The sequence below is a fragment of the Stegostoma tigrinum genome, chromosome 16, assembly GCF_030684315.1.
Source record: "Stegostoma tigrinum isolate sSteTig4 chromosome 16, sSteTig4.hap1, whole genome shotgun sequence".
Classification (NCBI taxonomy): Eukaryota; Metazoa; Chordata; class Chondrichthyes; order Orectolobiformes; family Stegostomatidae; genus Stegostoma; species Stegostoma tigrinum.
Genome location: NC_081369.1, coordinates 65871831 through 65882607, shown reverse-complemented (window position 1 = coordinate 65882607; position 10777 = coordinate 65871831). Strand labels below are relative to the sequence as shown.

At 50.8% G+C, this 10777-nt stretch overlaps 1 protein-coding gene across 3 annotated transcripts in view; it reads left to right on the top strand.

Annotated features, from left to right (window-relative positions):
- The first annotated feature begins 3657 nt into the window (after positions 1 to 3657).
- cebpg (CCAAT enhancer binding protein gamma) overlaps positions 3658 to 10777 on the top strand; it is a 31289-nt gene continuing 24169 nt past the window's right edge. The window contains exon 1 of one of the 3 annotated variants that reach the window (XM_048546649.2): positions 3658 to 3964. The gene's annotated coding sequence lies outside the window, so the exon portion shown is untranslated. The other 2 variants (XM_048546648.2, XM_048546650.2) reach the window with 2 other exon arrangements.

The following is a 10777-nucleotide window of genomic DNA, read 5'->3' as shown; positions in this document are numbered from 1 at the left end:
CCTCCTCCCTCACCCCCATCCCAGGCCCCAAGATGACATTCCACATCAAGCAGAGGTTCACCTGCACATCTGCCAATGTGGTATACTGCATCCACTGTACCCGGTGCGGCTTCCTCTACTTTGGGGAAACCAAGCGGAGGCTTGGGGACCGCTTTGCAGAACACCTCCGCTCAGTTCGCAACAAACAACTGTACCTCCCAGTCGCAAACCATTTCCACTCCCCCTCCCATTCTCTTGATGACATGTCCATCATGGGCCTCCTGCACTGCCACAATGATGCCACCCGAAGGTTGCAGGAACAGCAACTCATATTCCGCCTGGGAACCCTGCAGGCCAATGGTATCAATGTGGACTTCACCAGTTTCAAAATCTCCCCTTCCCCTACTGCATCCCTAAACCAGCCCAGTTCATCCCCTCCCCCCACTGCACCACACAACCAGCCCAGCTCTTCCCCCCCACCCACTGCATCCCAAAACCAGTCCAACCTGTCTCTGCCTCCCTAACCGGTTCTTCCTCTCACCCATCCCTTCCTCCCACCCCAAGCCGCACCCCCAGCTACCTACTAACCTCATCCCACCTCCTTGACCTGTCCGTCTTCCCTGGACTGACCTATCCCCTCCCTACCTCCCCACCTACACTCTCTCCACCTATCTTCTTTACTCTCCATCTTCGGTCCGCCTCCCCCTCTCTCCCTATTTATTCCAGTTCCCTCCCCCCATCCCCCTCTCTGATGAAGGGTCTAGGCCCGAAACGTCAGCTTTTGTGCTCCTGAGATGCTGCTTGGCCTGCTGTGTTCATCCAGCTTCACATTTTATTATCTAAGCATCAGAAAGATACTGCACGCCCTGACACACATCACACTACCCTACGTCAGAAACACATTGGAACTCACCTCAAGACTCCTACCACCGCTGGGCATCAGAGTGGGACACAAGCCCATATCGACCCTACCACAAGTGCTCACCTGAACTAAAGACCCACTCCCCACCATGGACAGGACCAATGTCATCTACAAGATCCCCTGCAGGGACTGAGAAACACTACATCGGACAAACAGGAAGGAAACTAACAACAAGAGCACATGAACACCAAATGGCTACAAAAAGACACGACCAATACTCACTCATCTCAATCCACGTGGACAAGGAGAACCACAACTTTGACTGGGATACCACCAAGATCCTGGGACAGGTTAGGCAGGGACAAGCACGAGTATTCCTGGAAGCATGGCACTCTCTACGAAGCAGGCTATTAATAAACACATTGAACTTGACCCCATATACATTCCACTATGGGGGAAAACCTGGAAGTGAGGCAATCCATCACAACAGACATCAGAGGTTTAAAAACCAGGCGGGAAAACACAGCGACACTTCATCAGAGGCTGCACTGAGGATGTTACCCAGCACGGTAACGAAACGTCTGTAGAACAACAAACCAGCTCGGCGAGCCAACTAACCTTAACACCCACAACCCGAGCTACAGATCTACTCCAAAACCTTAGAAACACTTACTCACTCTGAGCCTATATGGATGCTCATAGCGTCCCTGCCTTGCCTTTTTACGCATAGCCATAACACCATAAGACATAGGAGCAGAATTAGACCATTCAGCCCATCAGGTCTGCTCCACCATTCAATCATGGTTGATGTGTTTCTAAATCCCATTCTCATACCTTCTTCCTGTAACCCTTTATTCCGCTTACTAACCAAGAGCCTATCTATCTCTGTCTTAAATACAGTCAATGACTCGCTCTCCATATAACTCTGTGGCAATGAGTTCCAGAGTCACCGCCCTCTGGCTGAAAAATATTATCCTTCACCTCTGTTCTAAAGAGTCATCTCTTCATTCTGAGGCTGTACCTAGTCTCTCCTACTAGTGACAACACCTTCTCCACATCCATACTACCCACGCCTCTCTGTATTTTGTAAGTTTCAATCAGATTCTTCCCATATCCTTCTAAACTCCATCAAGTACAGACCCATAGTCCTCATCCATTCCTCATATAACACGTCCTTCATCCCTGGAATCATTCTTGTAAACATCCTCTGGATTCCTCCAACTCCAGCACATTCTTCCTTAGATACAGGGCAGTAAACTGCTCACAATATTCCAAATGAAGTCTGAGTCGAGCCACGTGCAGACTTAACTACTGCCAAGTTGCCTTGTGCTTCAGATTTCCAAAGCCTTACCCTGTTCAGAACATATTCTATCCATTTATTCTTCCTACCAAAATGCGTAACCTCACACTTTCCCATATTGTATTCCATTTGCTACTTCTTTACCTATTTGCATAGCCTGTCCAAGTCCTTCTGCAGCCTCCCTGCATCCTCAAAATGTACCTGTCCATCCACCCATCTTTATGTCATCTGCAAACTTAGCAATAGCACCCTCAGTTCCTTTGTCCAGATATTAATGTATAACGTGAATAGTTGTGGTCCAACACAGACCCTGCAGAACTCCACTAGTCGCAATCTGTCATAAGATCCCTTGATCCCCACTCTCTGCTTTCTGCCAGTCAGCCAATCATCTATCCGTGCCAGTACCTTGTCCCTAGCGTTGTCATCTTGTTCGGCAGCCATCTGAACAGCACTTTGTGAAAGGCCTTCGGAAATCCAAGTGGGTCACGTTCACTGGCTCTCCTTTGTCTAACTTGTTCGTTACCTCCTTAAAGAATTCTACCACATTTATCAGGGATGGCCTCCCCTTGATGAAGCCATGCTGACTCAGCCCTATTTTACCTTGCATTTCCAAATACTCTGTAATCTCATCCTTAATAATAAACTCTTAAATCTTATCAATGACTAAGCTCAGGCTTACTGGCCTGGAGTTTCCTATCTTCTGCCCCCTCCCTTCTTAAACAGGAATATTATATTAGCTTCACCAGGCTCATATTACTATGGCCTGGCCATGTCATTACAGCACAGTCAGTAAAAGGCAGTGTCATATAGCAGTCCTGGATCTGCTTGATGTAAGCAAAGTCAGGATCCTCTCCTTATGTAGGGTAAGGAGCTGAATGACTGGCAGCACACAATCCACCTTGACTCTTTTTACCCTACTGTGATTTGCTTCTGGAATCAGAATTTGGCAGGCATTAGGGAAGATTAAAGTAGGTGGAACAGCTTTTACTTGTTGGTATAACAAAAACAGTCTATGTCCAAGTGCAGCATATCCTTGAAAATATCCAAAGTTGGAAGTTACAGGTTATAGCCCAAAAGGTTTGTGTGGCATCAGATAAGCTTTCAGAGCGCAGCCCCTTGGTCAGGTGCGGTGTACTCCTTAAACTGTGTGATTTCAAATAAACCTGTTGGATTATGACCTGGTGTTGTGTGACTTCTGACTTTATCCACCCCAGCCCAACACCAGCATCTCCAGGCTTGGGGTGAAAAGTGGCCAATGGTTTTAAATCACATTGCCATTCGTGGGAGCTTGCTACGTACATATAGGTTGTTGCGTTTGTTCCATTACAGAAGTGGCTGGACTAGAAACGTAGTTCAATGACTGTGAAATACTTTGACAAGCGATGTGTCGCTACACAAATGCAGGTGTCTTTGTTAGTGTCCCCATGTGCTGGAACGTGTCTCCACTAATGGGCGGGACAATCTTGTGCACGCCTCGTCTCTGATTGGTTACATCATTCACCAATCGGGCATAGGTCCTCTCTGATGAAGGGTCTAGGCCCGAAACGTCAGCTTTTGTGCTCCTGAGATGCTGCTTGGCCTGCTGTGTTCATCCAGCCTCACATTTTATTATCTTGGAATCTCCAGCATCTGCAGTTCCCATTATCTCTGATGGGTTCTTTCCGGTTGCGGCAGATGATTAGCTCCAGGCGCTGACGATCAGAGCGGGCGGCACGCCAACGCAATACCGGTCGTCTATTGGCCCACCCCGTCAACCGCGTTGCCACTTGATTGGCTTCTAGTACTGTCCATTATAGCATCATGACATCATTGCAGAATACCGGGTACGTATTGTCTAGAGAGGTTATCAATCAAGAAGGGGATTGCGTCAGCCGAACAATGTGCGCTTCTGATTGGTCCTCTCCAGAAAGACCGGCCGTAGGGGGTGGGATCACCGGCATCGAACGGCGGCGGTATCGGCGGCGGGTAAGGCCTGGGACTGCAGGCGGGACGGGAACCGGGGGAGGGAGCGCAGGGATTGTCCGAAGGCCCGGGGTCCAGTAAATTGGAATAATAATGAAGGGGAGGAGTCCCACCGTCGCTCACGCTCGCAGCCCCACCCCCGCCCCCCATCACCCTCCCCTCCCCCTTACCCTCCGCCCACTCACCCTCCCTTACCCCCACCCCCCTTACCCTCCCCCCACTCACCCCCCTTACCCCCCACCCCCCTTACCCTCCGCCCACTCACCCTCCCTTACCCCCACCCCCCTTACCCTCCCCCCACTCACCCCCCTTACCCCCACCCCCCTTACCCTCCCCCCACTCACCCTCCCTTACCCCCACCCCCCCTTACCCTCCCCCCACTCACCCCCCTTACCCCCACCCCCCTTACCCCCACCCCCCTTACCCTCCCCCCACTCACCCTCCCTTACCCCCACCCCCCTTACCCTCCCACCACTCACCCTCCCCTCCCCCTCACCCCCCACCCCTCCCCCTCACCCCCCACCACCCTCACACTCCCTCCCCCCATCGCCCCCACCCCCCCTCACCCTCCCCTCCCCCCTTACCCTCCTCCCTTACCCTCCTCCCCACACCCCCTCACCAACACCTCACAACCTCCAACCCCCCTCCCAGCATCCACCTCACGCCCCCTTCCCAACACTGCCCCCCACAAACACCCACCTCACACCCCTCCCCCCCCAACCTCACAGCCCCCCTTCACCCCACCCCCCCAAATAGTCCCCTCCACCCTACAACCCACAGACCAACTCAAACACCCCCCTCCATCCCACACCCACCCAAACACCCCCATCCACCTCACACCCCCCCAACACCTCCATCCACCTCCCCCCCCCCCACCAAACATCCCACACTGCCCCAAACACCCCCCCACCTCACATCTTCCCAAACACCCCCCCAGCACGTCCCCTCCCACCTCATATCCCCTCCACCCAACACCCTGTCCAAACATCCCCCCCATCTCTCACTCCCCCCAGCACATCCCACCTCCACCTCACCCAACCCCCACCACATCCACCCAACACTTCACATCCCCTCCATCTTACAACCCCCCAAACACCCCACACCCCACCGCATACCCCCTACAGCCCACACCTCCTCCAAACACCCCACTCGACCCTACATCCCCTGACACCTCACACCCCTCCAAACACCCCCTTCCACCTCATACCCCCCCCCCAAACAACCCCTCCACCCCACACGCCCCACCGCATTCTCCCTCCTCATGACCCATCCACTCCACACTCCCCCCCCCCCCCCCCCAACACGACATCCCCCCCAATACCTCTCAACCCCACCACCACACACCCCCCTCCATCTCTCACTCCCCCCAAACACCCCCCTCCATCTCTCACTCTCCCCAAACACCCCCCTCCATCTCTCACTCCCCCCAAACACCCCCCTCCACCTCACATCCCCCCCCCCCCCCTCCCTCTTCCCTCAACACAGACAGTGTTGGGAGTCTGGATGATGCTGTCTGGGAGGTTAGTTGGGGGTGGGTAACCTCAAACTTTTAAAAAATACTTGAATGAGCACTTGAAATGTCATAAAATTCAAGGGTCCTGGCCAAGTGCTGAAAAGTGGGATTTCTGTGCATTTATGGAGTCAGTGTTGATAGAGACACAATAGGCTGAACGGCCTTTTCTGTACTGTGAGATTCTGAGGAGTTGCTGGAGAAACTCAGCAGTTCGGTAGCGAGAGAAACAGTTTTGAGTCTCGTAGAACCTGTCAATTCTGGGCAAGTTATTATGGAGCACGTGCCATTTACTAGCACCGTCAACAACCCTTTCGATTACTGTGATAATTGAGAGTGGACTGGGCAGTCATTGGCAGGTTTGGCTTTATACTTTTTTTGTACAAGGAAATTTTTCACACTATTGGGTAGATGCCAGTGTTGTAATTGTACTGAGCAGCTTGGCTAGGATAGTTCTGGACAAGTGTTCAGCACTATTGTTAGATAATTGTCAGAGCCCATAGCCTTTGCTGAATCCAGCGCCCCCGCCAATGTTTCTTGATACCATGTGGAGTGAATCAAATTGACTGAAGACTGGCACTCCTGGCTGAAGATAGTTGGATAACAAAGTGTGAAGCTGGATGCCAAGCAGCGTCTCAGGAGCACAAAAGCTGACATTTCGGGCCTAGACCCTTCATCAGAGAGGGGGATGGGGAGAGGGTTCTGAAATAAATTGGGAGAGAGGGGGAGGGGGACCAAAGATGGATAGAGGAGAAGATAGTATCAGAGATAATGGGAACTGCAGATGCAGGAGATTCCAAGATAATAAAATGTGAGGCTGGATGAACACAGCAGGCCAAGCAGCATCTCAGGAGCACAAAAGCTGACGTTTCGGGCCTAGACCCTTCATCAGAGAGGGGGATGGGGGGAGGGAACTGGAATAAATAGGGAGAGAGGGGGAGGCGGACCGAAGATGGAGAGTAAAGAAGATAGGTGGAGAAGGTGAGATTACAAGAGAGTTGCAATGGGAGAGAGATTCCCTGAGGTTGGTACCTATCTTCTTTACTCTCCATCTTCGGTCCGCCTCCCCCTCTCTCCCTATTTATTCCAGTTCCCTCCCCCCATCCCCCTCTCTGATGAAGGGTCTAGGCCCGAAACGTCAGCTTTTGTGCTCCTGAGATGCTGCTTGGCCTGCTGTGTTCATCCAGCCTCACATTTTATTATCTTGGAATCTCCAGCATCTGCAGTTCCCATTATCTCTGATACTATTTTAACCTCACTGCGAAGCCTCTTCCAGGGATGCCTAACCTGAAGAAGTTACCCTCCTCCCTCCGGACCAACCTCAGGGAATCTCTCTCCCATTGCAACTCTCTTGTAATCTCACCTTCTCCACCTATCTTCTTTACTCTCCATCTTCGGTCCGCCTCCCCCTCTCTCCCTATTTATTCCAGTTCCCTCCCCCCATCCCCCTCTCTGATGAAGGGTCTAGGCCCGAAACGTCAGCTTTTGTGCTCCTGAGATGCTGCTTGGCCTGCTGTGTTCATCCAGCCTCACATTTTATTATCTTATTATAGAGGAGAAGATAGGTGGGGAGGGGGTAGGTCAGTCTGGGGAGGACGGACAGGTCAAGGAGGCGGGATGAGATTGGTAGGTGGGAAATGGAGGTGTAGCTTGAGGTGGGAGGAGGGGATAGGTGAGAGGAAGAACAGGTTAGGGAGGCGGGGACGAGTTTGGCTGGTTTTGGGATGCATTGGGGGGGGGGGAACGAGCTGGGCTGCCCTCCACCCGCAAAAATTCCATATCCTATTCCCAATTCCTTTGCCTCCTCCACGTTTGCTCCCAGGATGAGGCATTCCACTCCTGCACATCCCAGATGGCTGCGATCTTCAAGGACCGCAACTCCACCCCCCCCCCCCCCCCGCAGTGGTCGAGAACGCCCTTGACTGTGTCTCCTGCATTTCCTGCAACACATCCCTCACACCCTGCCCCCGCAATAACCGTCAAAAGACACTCCCCCTCATACTCACACACCACCCCACCAACCTCCGGATCCAAGGCTTCAACCTCTGACACTTCCACCAGCTGCCTTCCCGAGAGAACACTGTCTCTGCGACTCCCTTGTCCGCTCCACACTGCCCTCCAACCCCACCACACTCAGCACCTTCCTCTGCAACCGCAGGAAGTGCTACACTTGCCCACACACCTCCCTCCCCTCCCACCCCCATCCCAGGCCCCAAGATGACTTTCCATTTTAAGCAGATATCCACTTGCACATCTGCCAATGTGGTATACTGTAACCATTGTACCCTGTGTGGCGTCCTCAACATTGGGGAAACCAAGCGGAGGCTTGGGGACCGCTTTGCAGAACACCTCCGCTCCGTTCGCAATAACCAACTGCACCTCCCAGTCGCAAACCGTTTTAACTCCCCCTCCCCTTCGTCAGACGACATGTCCATCCTGGGCCTCCTGCAGTGCCACAATGATGCCACCCGAAGGTTGCAGGCACAGCAACTCATATTCCGCTTGGGAATCCTGCAGCCCAACGGCATCAATGTGGACTGCACAAGCTTCAAATTCTCCCCTTCCCCCACTGCATCCCAAAACCAGTCCAGCTCGTCCCCTCCCCCCACTGCATCACAAAACCAGCTCAGCTCGTCCCCGCTTCCCAAACCTGTTCTTCCTCTCACCTATCCCTTCCTCCCACGTCAAGCCGCACCTCCATCTCCTACCTACTAACCTCATCCCACCTCCTTGACCTGTCCGCCTTCCCCGGACTGACCTATCCCCTCCCTACCTCCCCATCTCTACTCTCCTCTCCACCTTCTCCTCTATCCATCTTCGGTCCGCCTCCTCCTCCCCCCCCCCCCCCCCCCCCCCCCCGCCTATTTATTTCAGAACCCTCTCCCCATCCCCCTCTCTGATGAAGGGTCTAGGCCCGAAACGTCAGCTTTTGTGCTCCTAAGATGCTGCTTGGCCTACTGTGTTCATCCAGCTCCACACTTTGTTATCTTGGATTCTCCAGCGTCTGCAGTTCCCATTATCTCTGAAGATAGTTGGAGCCAGTTTTTTTATTTTTCTGTGCTGGGCTTCCTTACCATTGAGGATATTTGCGGAGACTCAAGTTTGTATTAGTTGTTGATCACTGGTTTTGGCAAGACTGCCGCGCTTAGATCTGATCTGTTGGTTGTGGAATCACTTAGCCCTCTATATTATTTGCTGGTTATGATGTTTGGCAAATAAGTAGCTTTGATCTGTTGCAGTTAAGAGTCAACTTTATTGCTGTGGGTCTGGAATCACATGTAAGCCAGCCAAAGAAGATTTATTTCCCCTCCTAGGATTTGTTATCAAGAAGAGTTAGCGTTCTTGGTGTGAAAGGGTTCAGAGGGTATGAGAAGAAATCAGGAGGAAGGTATTGTGTTGGATGATCAGTCATGATCAGGTTGAACAGTGGAGCAGGCTTGAAGGGCTAAATGGCCTACTGTTGCTCTTATTTTCTATTATCAAGGGCATTTATGATTTAGATGGGTTTAGAAACAACAGATCAAGTGGTTACATGGACACCATTAGGCCAGCATTCTTCTAACTGAATTCAAATCTCATCATCTGCCATGATGAGTTTTTAGCTCATGTTTGCAGAACATTAGCTGATAGCCCTTGATTATCAGCCCTGTGACATTACCACTGCATCGTTGCCCCCTCTTATAGGGAACTTAGCTTTGCCCTGGCTTGTTATTTTTAAAACTTTTCCCAACCATTGCAGTTAACAACGAAGTTTTTAAATGTTGTTGGACAGGTTGAGAGAGCTGTTAATAAATAGTAGTCTCCTAGAATTTATTCATGGTGAACCTTTATAAGACACTAGTTAGATCTCCGGTGGGATATTGTGTACAATTCTAGGTGTCACGCTTTTTAGCAAGGATGTGATTGTGTTGGTGAAAGTATAGAAACAATTTCCGACGATGGTTCCAGGGTGCTAAGCTTCACTTACGAAGATAAACTGGAGAGGTTGGAATTGTCTTTCTTGGAGAGAAGGCTGAGCAGAGACTTGATTGAAGTTTTCAAAATCATGAGAGATTTTGATAGAGATGAAAGGGTAAAGCCTTTGTCATTCATAAAAGCATCAAAATGAGAGGGCACAGTTTTTGCCAAAGAAGCAAATGAGAGGTAATATAGAATACCTCTTCATGCAGTGAGTAATCTGGTCTGGAATACATTTGCCTGATTGTGTGTGTGTGGAGGCAGGTTCAACTGAGGACTTCAAAATGGCTTTGGATGATTCTTTAAACCGTGTGCTGTGTTGTGGGAAGGGATGGGAGAATAGAGGCATGTCATAATGCTCATTAGGAAAGCTGGTGGAGAGATAGGCTGAATGGTCTCATTCTGCATTATTATTAAGGATCACTGTTTCGGGAGACTGTGATTTGAGTAAGCTCTAAAGTTAGGTGGGAAGTAATCTCTGAGGAGCGCTCAGTCAGGTGACAGATGAGGTGTTAGATGTAGGGAAGTAAGACCACTTGTTTTAGGCCATTCAGCTAATCGAGCCTGCCCTGCCATTCAGTGACATCATGGCTGATATGATGATCCTCAACGCCACTTTCCTGCCTATTCTCTCAGTCCTTAATTTCCATACTGAGTAAATATCTGTATACCCCAGCCTTGAATGTAAATAACAACCCAGCCTCGATAGCCCTCTAAGGTAAAAAGTTCCACAGATTCAGTATTCTCTCAGAAGAAGCTTCTCTTCATCTGTTCCTTAAATGTGTGACCCCTTATTCCGAGATAATGCCAGCAAATGGTTGATGAGAACGTTTTTTAAAAAACGGAGACAGTTCTTATTGATGGTGTTCTGTTTTGGCCATCCTCGACAGTTTATTCACTTAGGGAATGTGAGTGTCACTGGCTCGGCCAGCGTTTGTTTTCCTTGAGGAGGTGGTGGTGAGCTGTTTTCTTGTACAACTACAGTCTGTACAGTGGGTTAACCCATGGTACAGTTAGGGAGGGACTTCCAGGATTTTGATCCAGTGACATTGATTGGAACGGCGATATATTTCCAAGTCAGGACTGTGGGTGGGAAGGGAGTGGTGTTTGGAGGGGAGCTTGCAGGTGTATCTGCTCCTGTTACCTTTGTAGATGGAAGTGGTTGTGGGTTTGTAAGGTGCAGTTTAAGGAGTGTTGGTGAATTTCT